The sequence below is a fragment of the Marmota monax genome, unplaced genomic scaffold, assembly GCF_021218885.2.
Source record: "Marmota monax isolate L192 unplaced genomic scaffold, Marmota_monax_Labrador192_F-V1.1 WCK01_AAM20220418_F8-fsc00004, whole genome shotgun sequence".
Taxonomy (NCBI): Eukaryota; Metazoa; Chordata; class Mammalia; order Rodentia; family Sciuridae; genus Marmota; species Marmota monax.
In genome coordinates this window covers 17,401,830-17,421,720 of record NW_026692881.1, presented here as the reverse complement: position 1 = coordinate 17,421,720, position 19,891 = coordinate 17,401,830, and positions in this window count along the sequence as shown.

Here is a 19,891-nt window from a genome sequence, read left to right as displayed (position 1 = left end):
TCACTTCTTATCCTTAAAGAGCCTGCAGTCTAATCAAGTCATTGCTGAGAAGAGAGGAAGGAAGACAGTCATGGCCCTTCAGCTTGTCAAGGGTCAACCAAATGCCTGAGCCAGTCCCCAGGGAGGGCAGTGGGTGAGATCCCAGCCGGTAATGGATGATCCCAGCTATGCCCTGACAGAGACATTACCTACAATTGGTTCCAGTCATATATGGAGCCAAACAGCTTTGAAAATTGGGGGAGGATGGTGATAGAAGAGAGCAGGCCAGGCCCCTCCATCTCTAGTCTAGACCCAGGATCTGTCCTGATCCTCCTGGGGAAGAAAGGTGTGGTTTCCTAAGGCCAGGAACACAGCAAATTCCTTCTATTCTTTGCTCACTGGGGAAGTCTCTGTTCACACTGGGAACCTCCCAGGTAGGAAGCAGTGAGGGCCTTAGGAAAGAGGGTTGAGGCCAGAGGCAGGGGATTGCCTGCTCCTGAGGTCAGATTCCAGAGCAAACAGTAAGCTGTCTGCCTTTTCTGATTAGAAAGGATGAGGGTGGGGGTGGAGGGGAGGGTAAAAGGTTAGAGTCCCTATGGGATAGGGGAAGGGGCCTCCAGGCCTGACAGGCACTCCTGAGATGTAGTGTCTAAGCCTTTGCTGGGAAGGAGGCCAGGGGCACTCACTGAGGGAGCAACAGCCCTCAGCTTTTGCTGCAGTAATCAGAGTCCTATTAGCACAGTCTGAGCTGGAGAAAACCTGGCAAAGTCTTTGGTTATCCTCCCTCATTTGAGAGGGAAATCTCAAATTTGACGGGGAAACTGAGGCCCAGGTCACACAAGGACAACCACCAGCTTGGATCCCTCTTGCCTGACCTTCCTGAGGTCCTTCCAGCTAATCTGAGACAGAACATCTTCCTCCTCAAGGGAATCTCTGAACACATTTTCCCAACTGAACAACTTTCCATCTCAGTCCCCAAAGTGCCAGCATGAGTGGGCCTCGGGACCATTCCAGGTTTTAGGGGGCAGCAGTGGGGTTGGCCGACCGAGTAAACTCCAGACTTTTCCCATCTAACCGTGATACTCAGCGAGGATCTGGTCAGGTCTCTTGACTGAGCCATTTGCTCCCTGTTCATCCCCCAACATTTTACCTTTTCTGTCCCCTTCATGCCTTCTCAACTCATTTTCTCTCTGCTTTTCTACCAATCTCCTTCATCCCACACTGATCCTCTACATCTCTACATCCTTCATATATATCTCCTTCAAATTTCTTGGCCACAGAACTCCCTTCTCAGGACTAGGTCATGGCTAGAGGTGAACTAGGGTGGTACTAGGGACTCTGTTTCCCTCAGGAAAGTAATGGAATTCTATGTCTGCCTGGGTGAATCATGTGGTGACACTAGCAGAACTGGGGGTCTGACTCCAGGTGTGGGGGAGCAGCCTGTCAAGAGCTAGCCCTAGGATGGAACCAGACAGGCTAAGCATGTGTTTCCCCTGAGTTCAACTCTAAGAAATGCTGTCAGGGGGGCTGGGATTGTGGCTCAGCCTAGCACGTGCGAGGCCTCAGGTTTAATCCTTAGCACCACATAGAAATAAATAAAATAAAATAAAGGTATTGTGTCCAACTATAACTAAAAAAATAAATATTAATAAAATAAAATAAAGTTATTTAAAAAAAAAAAAAAAAGAAAGAAAGAAATGCTATCAGGGCCCATCCAAGTCCCTGGGGCCTGTGTCCCAATTCATAGAAACTTTTCAGGGTGTGAGCCAGACCTGGAAAATGAGGCTGAAGAGCACATTTTAGGGGAGGAAGTGTCTGACTGCTGACTGTCCCTCTAGCCAGCAAGGCCTATGCCTCTGCTTCCTCCATCCTGCCCCTCCTCAGTACAGAGATGAAGCTGGCCTCTTCCTCTTCAACTTTCCTCTTGTCTCCAGACCATTCCTGTCTATGGTCTCTCTGGAAATAGAGTGTTTGGAGATTGACAATGACATTGACTCATAGGCATACACGTCCAGCAGATGCAAATGGCCTTGCTCAGGCCTTCACTTGTATGGGCATATGCACTTATACACAAACACAGAAACCCCAGTCTTATTCAGTCAGTCAATAAATATTTATAGTAACTACTCTGCCCCAGGGCCTGGGCTAGGAGCTAGTGTAACAACCATAAACAAGATGGACTGAGACAAGTGGTCCTGGCCTCTATGATGCTTGCAGCCTAGCAGGGGAGAGGGATACCCAACAAACATTGGCACAAAATGGTGGAAGACATTAAAATCACAGTAAGTGTCATGGTGGAGACAACTCCACTGGACTGTAGAAAAGAGAGTATGGAGGGCTAGCGATGGTAGCTCAATGGTAGAGTGCTTGCCTAGCATGTGTAAAGCACTGGTTCAATTCTCAGCACTGGAGAGGGAGAGAGAGAGAAAGAGAGAGAGAGAGAGAGAGAGAGAGAGAGAGAGAGAGAGAGAGAGAGAGAGAGAGAGAGAAGGGGGAGGGAGAGAGGGAGAGAGAAAAGGAGGGATATGAAAATTTGTAAAGGACCCAGGAAAGATCTTTGTGGCAGATGGTATTTTTTAAGTATTATTTATTTATGCAGTGCTGAGGATCGAACCCGGTGCCTTCCATGTTCTAGGTGGGCACTCTACCACTGAGCCACAGCTCCAGCTCCTGGAGTGTGTTTTTCTAATTCTCACAGGAGCACCTCATGGCTTCGCTGTCTGGGACCAGTTCTTATCTCCTCTCTCTCACACACAATCCAATCTCGTGTGGTCTCAGCCTAGGGTCCATCTCACCATCACAGTATATTGATACACAATACCCTACCACAAACTTGCACAATCACACACATGCTCACATAGGTTCCAATACACTGTTATAGACATGACTTTCACACAATTACAGAAAGTCTCACACACATACTGTCACATGTGTACATATAGCCTCAGGATTGTCACACGTAATCCTTCCGATCCCGTCACAAGGTTTCTTGCACACCCTGTCACCCACATACCCACTGCTTCACTGCAGCCATATGTGGTCCCTTACACGGTTACACATGCGCAATCCCCAACACCACACATGTACACGGAGTTTCATGTGCACAAGGCGGCCACGCTCCTGTTAGGCTTCTGGAGACAGGCGTGTGCAGCCCCTGATCACAGCTAAATGTCAGCGAGTCCCTCTCCTCCCAGTTAGAGATGAATTGTTGCTCAGGAGATATTTCATCCTTAATGCCTCCCGCTTGAACTGGAGCATGCGTCTCCAGGAGGTTACGTTTCTCCCAATCCGTCTGCTGCCCCCCGGCTGGCTCAGGGAGCTGCCCTCCTGCCTCTCAGCTTTCATGGGGGGAGAGGTGGGCTCCCTCTCCCCTTACAGCCTCTCCTCATCCCTTCCCTCCCGCCAGCTCAGATCCTGGCAAAAGAACAAAGCCCAGGCAGCCGCCTATGCCCCCTCCCCAGCTCCCAGCTCAGGAGGTGTCCCCAGAGTCCAGGGGCCATAGCCTGGCCACACCCAACCCCCACCCCAGCTGCTAACTGCAGTCAGGGCCAACTGAGACCCTGTGGGCTAGAGAAGAATTGAGGGTACAGAGGGAAGATCTGGCATTGAGAGACAGCCCCTCTTAGGGATCTGTCTGTACCCACACCTCTCTCTGCTATAAACTTAAAAGAAAAAAAAATTGCCTAGCATGAGCAAGGCTGGAGTTCAATCCCCAACACCACAAAAGGAAAAGAAAAAAAAAGTCTAAGTGATGATGTTTTGAGGGTAAATTAATACAACCTTTTAGGAGGGAAGTTGGGTAAGATGTATCCACAGCTTCCACAAGGTGTGTCCCCTTTGCCCCAGCAATGCTATGGTGAGGAATTTATTATAAGGATATAAACCAGGATAGTCCAGGCGATTTAGCTTCAAGGGGCCCATCCCAGCCTTGTTTAGAAGAGTGAAAAATTGGAAACAACCTAAACACCCCACAGTAGGGATTGGCAATGGTACAGTCATCAACAGAATACCATGTAGCCATTAAAATGATGGTGTGGAAGAATGTTTAGCATCATCGAAAGGCATTCACCGCATAACATTGAATAATACAAGCAGGTTGCAAAGCAGTATGTATACTAGATGCAATGCGGTGTTCTGGATTGAATCCTGGAAAAAGAAAAGGATATTAGTGGAAAAACTAGTGAAAGCCAAATAAAGTCTGGAGTTCAGTCAATAATAATCTCTGACAAATGTACTATGGTAAGTAAGATGTTAACAGTGGAGGAAACTGGGTAAGGGAGTATGAAAAAACTACTTGTACTATCTTTGCAAGTTTTCTGTAATCTAAAATTATTCCAAAATTAAAATTTATTTTTTTAAAAAAATTATATATGTGTGTATGTGTGTCTGTGTATACACACATATATAGTGATACCCCCACTTCAGTTTTTTAGAAAGTACATATGGCCCTTTTATCATAAGAGAACATAGCTATAGGTACTTTCTATGAGGAAGTAGTTCCCCATCAGGTACTGAATCTGCCTGTAGCTTGATTTTGGACTTCCAGCTTCCAAGACTGTGAAAGATAAATTTCTGTTGTTCATAAGCTAGAAAAATAATTTAAAACATATACACCAAGCTCTGAGAGAGTACTTAAAAATATGTTACCACTGGTAATTTCTGAGGGGTGAAATTATGGATTATTTTATTTTATTTCTATTATTTGAATGTTCTATTTCTTTTCTTTTCTTGGTAGAGAAACATACGCCACTTTTGAGATTTAAAAAAATTCAAACCTGAGTTTTGTCACCAGGGACTCTGAGAGCAGCTTAAATGTCAGCTGCCCCACTCAGCCTCCTCAATCTCTAGCAATACGGTTGCTGAAGATCAGAAGGTTTTGAGTCCAGCCATTCTGGACAGGATGCTGAACACTCCTGTCCAGCCACAAATTGGCATGACCTCTTCTCATCCCTGGAAACTCTAGAATTTCAGAATCTCTAAGCCTCTTTTTGAGCCCAATCTCCCACTCTCTCACCTCACTCATCCCCCCAGCCCTGCACACGTGAGCTTTAGGTCCTTAAACCCTCTGCCTTTCCTCGTCCATCACTCTCTTTCTGACTTGACTTCCTCCCTTCCTACCCTGTCCCACACCCGCCACTTTAGCACCATGCTTCCTGTGGTGCTGCCCAGCAATCTCTAGCCTTGAAAAACTTCACAATTTACTTTTCTGGCTTCCATTCCTTGGGCATGCTGGAGAAGTTGGAAAAAAAAAAAAAAACCAGTTTGCTCATGATGCCTCTACATTTCTCTCATTGGCATTTGGTGGGAGAAACCTTTCTCTTAGTCCTTAAATTACAATTCCACATCCCATTACAGACTTTCTATGCAAGTCTTCAAGCCTCTGCTCTCCTCCCTCTAACTTGACCAGAATGTGGAGACCATTCCTCAAATAATGTTTGTCTCTCTATCTGCCCCCAAGCCCACCAGCCACCTCAGAATTTCCCTAGATCATCACTTACCTTTTCATTCCCTCCTGTGCCCAAGAAGAAAGAAGTCCTTCTTAAGAACCCAACTCTCCTGCGGCTTCCCAGAACTTTCTCCATCAGCAACTTCTTCTACATCTTGTCCTTCTCAGCTCTTCTTTCCCTTTCTACTAGACAGGCTTTTTGAATGAGTGGTCACCCTAACCATGTCAGTCAGGTTCTTTACCTTTCACTCTGAGGATTTGATACCAATTCCCTCCTTAAAACACTTCCATGATCTTCGGGCCACTCACCACCCTCATTTTCCTCCTAACTTCCCAACTACTCCTTTTCGGTCTCCTTCAACTTCTTTCCCTCCCCTAATTTCCTGCATCTAGAGATCTCCCAGGATTCAGTTCCTAGTCTTGTCATCCTTTGCCCTCTCTCTGGCAGGTTCACCATCTCCCTGGCTTCAACTAGACATCTGCTTGGAAGAATCTTTAACTGACAGCTCTGAGTTCTGGTCTGAAATGTCTAATTTTCTGCTAAGCACCTCAAAGTGGATGCCTCAGGAGAACCTAGACTCATTGTAACCACAACCATTAACTCCATCTCTATCTCCAACAAGCCCTGCATTCAGACTCCCATTCTTTCAATCAAACTTGACACTTTGGAGTCAATGGACTCCACTGTCCTCCCTCATTATCTCCCCAACTCATTGTATCACCAGGTCTGGCCAAATTTACATTGGCCCACACCCCTTCATGTCTCTCCCCTCTGCTCCTCTGGTTCTGGGCTTCCTTTTCTGAACTATGGCACTTTTTCATCCATCTTGTCTCATATAATCCTACCATAGCAATAGTTGTGGGTCCTAAAGCAGGGGTGACCATATACTTTATTATCCAAACCAGGAGGCTTTTGAGAGCAAAAGAAAATTCTTTAAAATAACAATAACAATTTAATATTAAAAAATGATTGCAATGGGACAGGTGGGCATACAGTTACTCTTCCTGAAGCACATGTCAATCATATCCGTCTCCTGCTCAAAGACCCTCTGTGAGTCCCCTGGAATTGTGTTCAGTCTGCTTTTTGCTGGCATTCAAGTGCTATCCAGCCTCCCTTCCACTTCCCCTTCCAGACACCCCACTCTCCTAATAAGAAGCACTACACAGTGGTCCTTGACCATGACTTATGCTACCCCCCATGCCTATGTTCATGTTGGTTCCTCTTTCTGAAACTCCTTGTCTCCAAATGTGCTCCCCAAACCCTACTCTTACTTCAAGCCCCAACCACAAACTCTCCTCCATTCCTTAGTATACTATGTCTATGTTCTGCTCTCTCTAAGATGCTGATCCGTAAGTGCACACAGCTCCACTCCTGGCCAGCTCTTCACTGGGCAGCTGCTTACAATGTGGCCTGGCATTAAAAGATGAGCTGGGCCAGTCCGATTTCCTCTCCTGGGAATTTGAACTGTGAAATACTGAGAGACTGGAGCAGTTAACGGAGGTGATGTAGAGCGAGACTCAGAGAGGCCGCCTGGTCAAATGCAAGTCACAGTTATGAGAAATTATGAGGAAACCCAGGAAGCTCTCGCTGCCGCACAGGGGTCAGAAACCGTTATGAGCTGGGGCTCTGGAGGCGACCTGAGTGAGAATTCTGACTCCACCACTTCCTGGCTTGAATGTAGGGAAAGTGACCTAACCTCCTTGAGCCTCGGTTTTCTCATATGTAAAATGGGGGTAACAATATCAGCTAACCACACAAGGTTCTTAGGAGAATTAGTTGAGATGAACACGTACAACAGTGGATCTGACTCAGAACTTGTTAATGATTATTCCTCTGCCTATAACAAGAGTAATGATTATTAATTTCACTAGTAATAATGAAGAGAGAGACACACAGAGAAAGGAGAGGCCCTGTGGGTTGCCCTTGGACATTACCATGAAAGAGAAGTTGGTCCCCAGAGCTACTTTTGTCCCTGTATGCTTCTGGGCTCAGTTCCAATGACAAACCATGTACTTCCATACAAACTGCCCTCCTTTTTCTTGTGATTACTCAAGAGATCCTGTTTCCTGCAAAGGGAAGGACCCCACTCAAACAGACTGCTCTCATCCTCTCGTGTCTGGACTTGAGTTCTTCACAGTCCACGACAATGGTCTGTCTGCCTCAGTTTCCCGCCTGGCTTTAAACACAGCTGATGTTCAATGTTTGGTGAATGAATAATAAATGAATAAATAAAGTTCATACCTTTTCTTCCTTTTTTTTTTTATTTCCCTTCTAGACACAGGGGAAGGAACCAGGCCCTCACACATACTAGGCAAGCACTCTAACACTGAGCTACACACCAAGCCCAGTCCAAACCCTTTCCAGGGAACCTTTGGAAAGGCTGTTTTGAAGAGGCTCAGAAGTCCACAGGGTACATGGTTAGGGGGGAGCTGGTCTGTGATTTCACAGCCCTGTCCCTCAACGCAGGAAAAAGGAAGGCCAGGACTAGGATTGTCCTGAAGAACTGACACTGCAGGGACCCTCCCCTTTTGAGTTGACCTTGCTCTGCCTTTTCTCATTCCCTTTAGCCTCAAGATAAGGGGCAGTGGGTGACAGTAGCAACTGAGGGAAAAGACCCATTGGACCAGGTTGCCAACCACAGAAATGGCCAGGCCTGGCCACTTCCCCGTCCAGCCTCATTCCCTCTCTCTTCCTCATTTTCCTCTATCCCAAATCCCGGGCACATCTGGGTCTTTGCTGACCCTTCTTTGTTATTATATCTCTGTGCATTTTGTCCCTTCCCCTCAGATGCCCCTTTCTGCCTTTGCCTGTGTGAAACTCCTCCTGTTATTTATTTATTTTTGCAGTACTGGCAATTGAACCCAAGGATACTCTACCTCTGAGCTACATTTTTCATTTATTTTTCATTTGAGACAGGGTCTTGCTATGGCCAGGCTGGCTTTAAACTGGTGATCCTCCTGTCTCAGGTTCCCAAGTCACTGGGTTATAGATGTGCACCACTATTTTGAAAACCCAGCTTAGAGACACCCTGTTGCTGGAATCTTCCCTGGATCTCCCTGGCAGGGTTAAATGCTCTTGTATTTCCAAGGTCCTTCTGCAGATTTTTGAGTCCTGTTTCAGCACTCCAACTACCTATATATTTGTCTGCCTTCTCTTGGAGATGATCACAAGGACAGGAATTGTCTTATTTATGCTTAATAAAGGATTTGGCTCCTAGCAGACTTTCAATTAGTGTTTGTTGATAGACTGTATGAATGTAAAAATAGATTAATTACATTTTCTCTCAGCTCTCGGACCCTTTGGGCTTGTTATTTTTTTCTCCTCTTCTCTGTCTTGGGCATTTTTTGAAGCCATCCACAATCTTGTGACTATTTCTTCAAATGGCACCGCTGCCTACTTCTACTCCCAAATAATGTCTGGTAACCACTGCAGAGTTACAGATCTGGAGCAGGTTGAAGCTAGGGCTTTGGGGTTAGGTACTGATGGGGGATCACAGGAGAATGAGAACAAGGTGGGGTGAGTTGGGGACCTGATTGTCTTCACTGGCCATTTGGGGCCTAATGGGTGGGTCCAGGTTCTCCTTCCCAGAGAGGCTTCTGACCAGTCTCCAGGCAGGGTTACCACTTGCCTGCCCTCCTACCTCCCCAGGCCCATGGCTGAGCGGCTGGCGGAGGCAGTGCTGGGCCAGCCCGAGCAGACAGCCTTGTGCGATTGCTGGCTCCAGGCCTCCCAGCCCAGCTTGTAGCTCCCCCCAGAGTGGCGGGATTGATTGGCTGCAGCCGGAATGGGCACCAGTCTCCCTGGCTTGGACAGAAACGGGGCCATCTGTTACACCTCTAGTTAAAAGTACATAAAGTTGAGCATTTGTGCGCCGACAATACCACCCCTGACACCCTCCACGCAGCACAGCACTCCGGCTCCTTGGCAGGCTTGCGCTCCGCGACAGGCCGCGTAGCAACGCCTACACGCTGGCTCAGTTGGCACCGCCACAGGCACTGCAGCTCCACCCTCCAGTGGCCTGGCCCAGCTGGGCCCAGCCTAGACTTTCAGATCCCACCTGTCTCAGAGGGTGGTGGGGAGGATGGAGCTGTGGGAGGGTGTACACTGCTGGGTGACTCCTGCCCCAGTTCAGGGTGCAAATGATGCCAGATGTTAGACTCTGATTTGAGGGAACTCAAGACAGTCAGCTAGTCATGCTCCACCTGGGGAGGACAGGCCTCATGTGAACTGTGCTGCTCTTGGCTCTGGGCTTGGATTTCCAGGCCAAACCAATTAGAAGAGTCCATCTTGTTCCCCAATAAACTCATATACCTTCTTTGAGTTTGGTGTCACCAAAGTGGCCTCTTATACAAGGAAGGGAAGAGCTTTGGACAAGATTGGATCCTGGACTTTGTCCTTGAGATCTTACTTCTAGGCCCTGGTTTCTGAACTCCATTTTCTGGTCTCTAGCAGTGGCCTGGACACTAAAGGTGTTCCTCAAATGTCATTTCCCACCTATCATCCTCTGGTGCTCAAGCCAGGCCAGATTGCCCATCCCCCAAAACTACTGTGGACATTCCTACTTCTGTCCCTTTGCACTGCTGCCCCCTTACTCCAACCTGGAACTCTCTATTTCTTTACTCCAACCACTCGATCCTTCCCATCCTTCAAGGACCAATTCTAGACTCAGCTCTGCCAGGTAGACATCATGGCTCCAGGAACCTTCCCCACTCTGATCTCTCACAGATCCTTTCCCCACCTGAATGACTTCTCATGAGGACTCAGTCTTGAGGTCTTTCTGTACAGGCAAACTCTGGGCTGGCCCTTGCCTTACCCACCAGCTAGCATAGGGCTGGGCACATGTTGTTGGGGGGTGGCTCTAGAAGTATCTGCCTGAACTTAGCTTGGTTGTAGAGAAGAGGACAATTACTGCAAAGGTAGTACTGGCTCTCCCAGTGGCTACTCTGATGACTTTGTTGGTCACATCCTGGAAAGCAGATGGCTAGACAGACAGCTTTTAGACATTGGTTTACTCATGGGTTTGCTCAGTACATATTCATTATAAATTGGCTACGTGCCCAGGCCTGTGCTTGGCATGTAATAGGAGAGGGAATAAAAAAATGAGATCAGATACAGGCCCTTCCCTCAAAGAGCTTACCCATTAGCATGGATCATGAGACAAACCCACATACAATAACTACAATGCAATGAACCAACCAACCAGAACCACCAAGATGCTCTTTGTGTTAGGAAACAATAGACTCTTAGAGCCAGAAAGGACCCCAAAGTTCAGAGAATCTGATATACCATCCTCAGCCAAAACACATTATATATATATTACATGAGATAACACAGGTAGAGAGCTCTTTTTTAATATTTGTTTTTTAGTTTTTTTTTAGGTGGACACAATATCTTTATTTTATTTTATTTTTTTATGTGGTGCTGAGAATCTAACCCAGTGCCTCACAGATGCTAGGCACGCGCGCTACCACTTGAGCCATATCCCCAGCCCAGGTAGAGAGCTCTTACTTGACAAAAAGTGATGACAGAATGGTTAAGAGGATGATGATGGTGATGATGATAAGCCTGAGATTATTATTCTTTTCCGCAGGTTCTAAACTCAGCTTAAGCACACTATGTGTTCTTAGAGGAAGTTCACTCCTACAAAAGGTGGCTCTTTCCATTTTTACACTTCTACCCTCAGACAGCCATTCAAAAGGAAGAGCTAGGGGCTGGGGATGTGGCTCAAGTGGTAGCGCGCTCGCCTGGCATGCGTGCGGCCCGGGTTCGATCCTCAGCACCACATACAAAGAAAGATGTTGTGTCCGCCGAGAACTAAAAAATACAAAAAAAAAAAAAAAAAAGGAAGAGCTAAACTCAGGCTTCCTGTTCCCTGGTCATGATTTCCATCTCCTGGGAACACACAACAGAGCCAGGATGAGGGTGAAGCACAAAATTTAAGGGATCTACACAACAATGAGGGCAAATGCCTTCTTAAATTCTGGGTTCTAGGTGCCTGCTTTCCTCACCTTAGTCCTAGCCCTGCCATACCCTTAGTCTGTACCCTTCTTAGCAAGCCTAGGGGGGAACTGTCAGGTTCCTCCAGTACCTTAAGCCTCCAAAGAATCTCCCACAAGCAGCCCTCAGGATATGGGTGACCTGGTACAGCCTCTACCCCCAAGGATGGGGTGATGGGGACAGAGAAGAATCAACAATTGTGGGGGGTATTCATCCTAGTCAGAGAGACTCCCGTGCCCCTTCAACTCTCTCCTGCACAGGTATTCCTGTTGGCCTGGCCTAAATGCCAGCTCTGTCTGTACACTGGTACAAACAGCCTAAATCAGACAATGGGTCCAAATCTGGGCCCTCAAAGTACCCAGGCAGTGGGCCTGGCTAAGGAAAGTCATGAGACTGTTTCTCCTTCCTAGGGCATCTTCAGGTAGGCATGTGTGTGTATGGAAGAACATGAAGTTTGTAGGTAAACTCTGGATGATAGGGTGGGTTGTTAGGAACAGGAAGTAGGAGGGATAGGTGAGGGAGGGACAAGGAGTCTGGAAGACAGTATCATCTTCTATACTACTTCCTAGCTAGGTCACCTCAAATAAGCCACTTGATCTTTCAGAGCCTCCATTTGCTAACTGTACACCAATGACTAGGCAGGAAGGACGATGCCAGGTGCATTGAAACCAATAGAGATCCTTTTTAGGTTCATCGCCGGGAGTGATGCCCAGGCTGCTGAAACCTTGGGAGCTCCTCTCAAACTGTAGCTGCATTCATCTGCTTCCCCTGGGGTCCAGCTTTGTCTCTGCTACCTGGAACCACTCCTGCAGCCTCCTTGTTTCTCTCTGGCCCTCACATATCCCCTCCCCACAAATTCTCGATTCTTTTTTTCGTATTTATAAAATTTTGTCCATCCTTACATCATCTTCCATCTCCCAAGAGCCCTGCAAGGGAATAGGTGATGGACTTCTAATTTTCATAGGAACAAAGCAAGGCTCACAGATGATTAGGAACATAGTGGGGCTTGACCTTGGCTCTTCTGAGCCCTTTCTGTCAAGCTAAAGCTAGAGGAGTCCGGGAGAGACGGACTGGGACTGGCATGGGGGCTGGGACCTGAGAGAGAGAAGGTAGGTGGGCTCAGGCCCCTGCGGGCAGGGGCCTGCACTTCCCACGATCCGCCGGCAGCAGGCGCTGTGGCGGAGGCGCCCTCAGTACTTAAGAATGGCTCACACTAATATCCCTGGCTGTGTGGAAACAGCATTTTATTAAATGCTTCACACAGATTTGGTATAATAAAGATGAATATATTATATCCTTTGCCTCCCCCAGAGTGAGACCATAATAAGAGAGGGGGAGAAACAATAAACTGAAGCATAAATACAACGTAATGGGACTTGTGGCGAGGTACCCGTGGCCTGTTGGGGCTGCCACAAAGCGACCATGCGCTAGGACTTGGTACCTGGTCGCCGGAGAGCCTGACTCCAGTCCCTCCCCGCCCACCCGGAGGTTCTTAGGCTTATGCTTCCATTCCCCTCCCCAACAGCCAACCCCTCCTCCAGCTAGGGAGATCCGACCCCAGCCCCCAGCGAGGTGCCCCTGGAGAGAGAGGAATAGTGGGGGAATCATCTGCTTCGGCTTCTTCTCCCTCTTGGTCCAGGACTGTCTGAAAATAGGCCCCACAGAACAGCCAGACTAGGACAGACTCCAAAGAGCACAAGTCCAGGAAGGATTTGAATTCGACCCTGCCGCTGCCGCCTGGCTAGGGGCTCGCCTGTAACTTAGGTTCCTCCTTGGTCTCACTTCTGTCCTTCTTTAGGCGCCGCCAAAATCGTTAGCCCGAAAATAAAATTTTCAAACCTTTCCCAGAGCCAGGAGGGGCAGGGGACGAACGCTTGAGAATTCAACCCAACTCTTCTGGGCTTAGTTGGCCCTGGGTCCAAGGCAAGACTGCAGAGGCTTAAAGTGTAGAGGCTTCTAACTGGATCTGGGTTCGAATGCCCCTTGTGAGGCTGATTAGAGCGATGAGACCTTCACGTGTTTCTTCTTCTGCAAGATAGAGACGGTGAGAACTGGAGAGAAGGAGTTGAATGCCTGGCACCTCATCGGCTGTTTACAAAAGAAGAAGAAGAAGAAAAAAAAGATAAATGAAGAAAGAAAAACAAGTAGCAGCTACCAATTGCTCCCTAAATGTTCTTTTAAATAAATAGTCATTTCAGACCTAGAATTTCCTTGAACCTCACTTGCTTCTGAAGCCCCAAGGCAGGTAAGGTTTTTTTGTTTTGTTTTGTTTTGTTTATATAGCTTAGTTGGTAGAGTGCTTGCCTCGAATGTGCAAGGCCCTGGGTTCAATCCTCAGCACCACCAAAAAAAAAAAAAAAAAAAAAGTAAAAGGCTTAGGCTCCCGTCACCCTTCCCTAAGTCTCCTGCCCTTTCCTACCATCAAGGCAAAGAGGTTAAAAGAACTTACCAAAATCTTACTGCCGGCCAGCAGCAGGAGCAGTGTGGGGTCAAAGTGCCATCACTCCACCTCATCTGCATCTCCATAGACACCTAAGCTGCCCTGCTGAGCCTCTAGGAATCCCGGGATGGAGATTTGGCTGTCAAACTGGAGCCAACAGCGCCAGAGTAAATCCAGACTTCCCCAGGTGCCGGGGCTACGGCCGCCATACCTCTCCAAACGAAGAAAAACGAATAAGAAATGTGTAGAGGCGGAGGGAAGATGAAGAAGATGAGCCATAAGCAAAAGGAGGAAAATTGGGGCAGAGGGCAGAGGGGAGCTGCTTCCCTGGTGTCTTCGGGTCCGGCAGCGCAACATACCTGAAGACCGGCTAGGGGCCTCCTTGCGCCTGCCCTGGACTGGAGAGCCAGCGGAGCCTGTGCGAGCGTATGGGTCCGAGACTCACCGAGGTAAGGGAGGTTGTGTGGGTAAAGGAGTCAGGGGCCGAATACAGGGTTAGGTTGACCTAGTAGAAATGAAGGGCGTGCACAGGAACTAGAGAAATTGGAGGCATTGTTGGAAATGAGATGGAATGAGTGTGATCCCTCAAGATTAGGAACCCACTGACACATGGGAAACACCAAAGGGAACTAGCTGGTATTGTTCAAACGAAATAAGGCTTCAGCTACTAAGCGCTTCACTCTTCTCTCTTACATGCCCAGCAGCCTAGGACTCCCTTCCCGCACCGAGGCGAGTGCTGAGGCCCGGGACAAAACAGATGCTCGAGGCGCATCCAAACTTGGACCCGCGGCCTGGGAGAGGTAGGAACAAAGGACAGGCGACCTGGAGGTCCAGAGCCGGTGGAGGGCCCTGAGGTTTATTTGGTGCCTCACTTCCATAGCAAGGAAAATCCCGCACAGGACGAATTCCCCAAGGATATTGGATCCAAGCACAGGACCAAACTGTCTTGCCACTTTGCTTCAAGGCTCACAGCCCATTTTCCTGGTGTGGTTGGGTAGTTTGGCTGCCAGACTTTCCGCAGGTCAGCCACTCATATCTCCTCTTTGCCCTATTCTGGCCTCGGTCCTGCTGCCTGAATTCTCTCACTTGGGGCACAGGAACCACTGGGCTGGGGTAGCAATGTCCTGTGTTGCCTCGGACGTTTGGATCAGGGATGCCAGGGCTCTTGGAACTCAGCCTGGGCATAACCTAGGATACCAAGCAGTAGGGAATCTTCTACACTGCCCGCTTCCTCTAGTGCATTAGTGGCCCCCTGGGCTCTGCGGGGACTTGTGGAGCTGCACGAACTGCCTCAGTTCTAAAGCAATGAGCCCATGGGCCGCTCCTGAATTATTCACATGCTGTTTATTATGAGAAGCCTGACTCAGGCCTTTCTTGCCTTCCCCCTCCCCTCCCCCCCCCCGCCCCCCGCCTGCCTGGGCGGGCTCTCTCTTCCATTTCCTGGACTCTCTCCCTTGGTCCCTGTGTCTTTCCACCAAACCCCACTGCTGGCCTGTGCTTGGCGCCTTCCCAAAGGCTATGAGACCTCTATGGAATGGAGGATGCTGACTCTCATTAGTGATTTTGCTCTGTTCTTGGAGTTCTTGGGCCCACTGGGTTAGTAGAGAGAACTGTCAGCTCTGAAGCAGCCAGAAAGGAACCATCCACAAGGGCCTGACACAGACTCTCTCAAGCACTCCTCCAAGCCCTAAACAGCTATCCCAAGAGCCCACCAATCACTGCCCCAAGCCTGCAAACCCACTAGGGTGTACAAGGGACTATGGATTTCATCTGGACCCCAGCAGGCAACAGAGAGAAAAGTATGGTGACATTCCAGCTCCCTTCTGGGCTGACACCTCTGGGTTCTTGCTTGACTATTCCCCCTTGCCTCCCAAATGGTTCCTGCTTCCCCACCTATTCAAATGCTTCTGGTTTTTCCAAGTTCCACTCAAATGTTACCTCCAGTGGAAACAGAACTAGCCCCCCTCTCCACACACTTAGCTTCCTTTACCCTGGGCTATTGGGGGTGGGGTCTGTTTCTTGCTACTCCTACCACTCCCCATCTTCAGTCTGTTCTTCCTTTCTACTTCTTGTTTTCAAAACAAACACAACAAAAGAAAAATCAGTGTGAACAAAATTTATTCCTAAGTCAGGTCACACAACCACAGCTGGATCCAGAACCTAGCACTCCACTTCCAGCCAATAATCATTAAAGAATGAGGTCTCTGCCCCTCTGTGCATTGGAGGTATAAGCAGCAGGGTGCCTCACACATCTGCTCACAGCTGGCAAAATAAATGATGCACCTACCCTTCTCTTGTATCCCTAGTCCTCATTCCGGCGAATAGGCTGAGAGCCCTGCCTGGTTCTCTCTTTGTCTCTTATTTTATTAATTTAGTTTATACATTCAGCAAGTGCTTGGGAGAGACATTGGTATATGCCAGCCTGGCATAGGGGCATAGAGAGGAAAGTCAATTTTCATCCTCCCTAAGTAAGTTCACAGCCAGATGGAGAGAGAGAGAGGAAGAAGGGAAGATGGACAAATCCAACATGTTCCTAGCAACGTGATAGTGGCCCCGAGGGGGTGTGCTGAGGAGCTGGACAGGGCAGGGAAGGTTTCTCCAAGGAAATGAATTGGGCATTAAGCACAGGGCAAGAGGTACCAGGAAGAGACATTTCTGGCTTTGGGATAAAGGGAGCAAAGGTTTGGGACTAAAATAGAAGACTATTCTGGTGGTCGCATAGCATGGGCACCCAGGACTTGAGTAACCTCCTGGTAAGTCTTCCCATACCTGCCTATTTCTGTCACTCCGTTATCAGTTTATACCCTTCATACTTCCAAAGAACAGTCAGCTCCTCCCATCATATAGGGCTGAAGTTCCCAGAAGAAGCTTCTCATGTGGGTAGCCACCTAGACATTAGGTTCTGAAGGAACTCAGTTCACAAAAGAAGCAGGGAGGAAAGGAGCAGGGAAGGGGGTGCTCTTCAAAGGAATGGCCAGCCCTCAGATCCTGCCCCTGCCTCACCTCACCAGAGGTCCTGAAAGCTAAGCTTAGCTAGAGAAAGCCTGGCAATTTCAGAAGCCAGCTTGGAACCCAGACTGAATTTTGGAGCAGCTGGCTCCCCTCCCCAGGCCTGGGAGGAGACAACTTCCCATTCCCCACTGGCCTGATTCTGGCCTTTACCTTTTCTGGATTTCCAACACTTTTGAGACTCTAGTGTGTTATGTAATATTAGCCCCAGAAAAATATGCCCATCAGGGCTCACATGTGAATTTTATACACAATTTCTGGGGTCTGCAGAACTCCTGAAGCCCATTCAAAAAGCTCTTAGGGATCTCTGATTAAGAACCTCATAGTTCAGGGATTACGGGCACAGACTTGAGTCTAAAAAAAAAAAAAAAGTTTTCCAATCCTTATCACTTCAAAATAAGCTGTGTGACATTGGATGGGTTACTGAACTTCTCTGGGCCTCAGAGAACTTCTCTAGGCTCCTGCTTATGTGTAAAATAGGGGTAATAGCAGTAGCTACTTCAAAGGTAGTAGTAAATGAAATAAATAAAACAGCCTGGATTCAGGCAAGGTAAGGGCTTATGGTATTTATTGCCATAGTTATTACGGTTGTTGCTACAGATAGTACCCTGGGCCGAATGTAAGGACTACTGAGCAGTCCTGGCTCAGTCAGGATAACAGGAGGCCACCTAATCTGTGCTAATTCTATAGCACAGAAAGCACTTTCTGAATTCCATATGGGGTGTCAAGAGTAGCAGGTCTACATGAGAAAATGTGACCCAGAGCAATGCTCAAGTTGACTTGTTTTAAGTGGAGTCAGACTCTTTCCTTCAGAAGGAATTCTGGCTTAAGGGTGGTACTTACACAAAGAACCTGGAAATGAATGGGGCCACCCAAACAATATAGACTGATCAGATGGAGCCCCAGGGATTTAAGTGAATTTCTCTCCTGTGCTAAGGAATTATTCATTTGTTTGGGTCCCCTTATCGTGGCCATTTGTGAATGAATGCTCTTTCTTTTCTTTTTGTCCAGAATCTTCCTTAAACTGGGAAGGGGGCAGACAGATTTTGGGTAGAATGTTCCTTTCCCCTTCCACTAGAGATGAAATAAGGCTAGACCCTGGCCTTATAGGAAGTAAAGGAGACTTCAAGAGTCAGAATATGCTGCTGGGCATGGTGGCTCATGCCTGTAATCCCAGTGACTTGGGGGGTCGAGGCTAGCCTCAGCAAGTAAGTGAAGCTCTAAGCAACTTAGGAAGACCCTGTCTAAAAATAAGAAATAAAAAAAGCTGGGATGTAGCTCAGTGGTAAAATGCCTCTGGGCTAAATCCCCAGTACAAAAAAAAAAAAAAAAAAAAGAAAGCCTCTATCCCATCTAAAAAAAAAAAGGTCAGGATATGGTGTATAACTGGCTCTGAAAATGAGCACTTCCTCTGTGGAGCAGACTCTGGGGATCAGTTTCTTACAGCTCCAGGTAAAAAGACATTGTCCCAGTTGGCTAGGGGTGGGGGAACCTCTAAGTGTCTTCTTTTCCTCAGCAGAAAGTTGGGCAGAAAGACTAGAGTCTAGAAAGTGATGGTTGGGTTCCTTCTAACCAACCTCCATTCCCCTACTAGTAGTTCTCTTTTAGAGTCTCACAGTCTTGGCCCAAGTCATTCCCCAGCCATTTGTACCCTGTTTGCTTGATGGAAACTTATTCAACCAATAACAGTTGTCCTTCAGTCTGGGATCGATGGAATCATCAAACTCAAGGATCTCAGTCTGGTGGCAGAGAAGAGGGAGTCCAATCACAAACCAAAAATACACCTTACTGCTCTGCAAGAAGGAGGCCAGAGAATTTGGACTCTTAGGAGTCCAGAAAGTCTTAGCTGGGCACACACTAGGGCTTTAGGGGTGGAGATAGGGTAGAACCACAGGGTGGGGAAAAAGTTGCTGAGACCGTTAGGTTGATTTTCCAAGGTGGACTGGATAAGGAGACCTGGGAAAATAAATTGAAACAACAAAGAACTAGGTGGAACCCCTAAATATGCAGAGCTCCTGAACATGTTTAGCCAAGAGGCCAACTGATTAGGTGGATGAACCAAAGGTAGCAGGGCTGGGCCGCCCAGGGAAGGAGACATTTGGTGAAGGTGGGTGGAGGTGATACATCAGAGGATGGTGTAATGTAGTCCCCACTTTGACATAGTGTGGCTAAAAACTAAAGATCCCAGGGAACAAGACTCTCATGCTCCTCAGTTCATATTCCACCCCTTCCTAGAGGTCTCTCAGTAATCCTGAACTCCACTGGTCTTTGGGGACTGGGAGATGGGCAATAGCAGCTGCTGGGCTTTTCCCTAAGGCACAGTCCTTCTGGCCAGTATCAGGTGCAGAGAATAAAGTAACAGGAAAGGAAAGAGGGCAGGTATGGGAGGATACCCTCACCTTAGGATAGAACTCAAAGTTCCCAGTCCCAGATCTGGAGAGCTGTCTCTGATATGGAGTTTGACTGAGGTTCTGGTCAGGAAGTTGGGGTTATGGTAGGAAAGGGATGAGATGGGATTCTAAATGCAGTAAGTGAAAGGAGAGGGCAGACCTATCTTGCCCTCCCCCTTCCAAATCTTCCCCTTCTCTCTTCTGTTCTTCGCCAGTTCCTAGACTCTGACGCTACTATTTCTAGGCCCAGAATCTCCTTGTGGCTTTCAGGGTAGCAGGGATGCCTCAGAACAGGCATGCCCCAGGAATGGATCTGCAGCTCTGTGAGAACTGAAATCCCTCTTTGCACCATTTCTTCCTCTGAGCACCTGTCCTTCCTCCAAAATCCAGTCAGTGCAAAGGTGGGAAAGGAAGCATCAAGCTCCTTCCAAGATTCTCAAGCATGCTCCAGGTCAGCACTAGGGCCCCACAGGAGAATTCAGTCTCCCTAATCCATCCCTATTACTCCAGAGAGCTGCAAGTCATGACTCCAAACACAACTAACTGTGAGATAAACCAATCTCTGGTGTTCAGCGGCTTCTCCACTGGAGGCAGAGAGAGAATCTGCTCTCTGTTCCATAGCCCAGCTC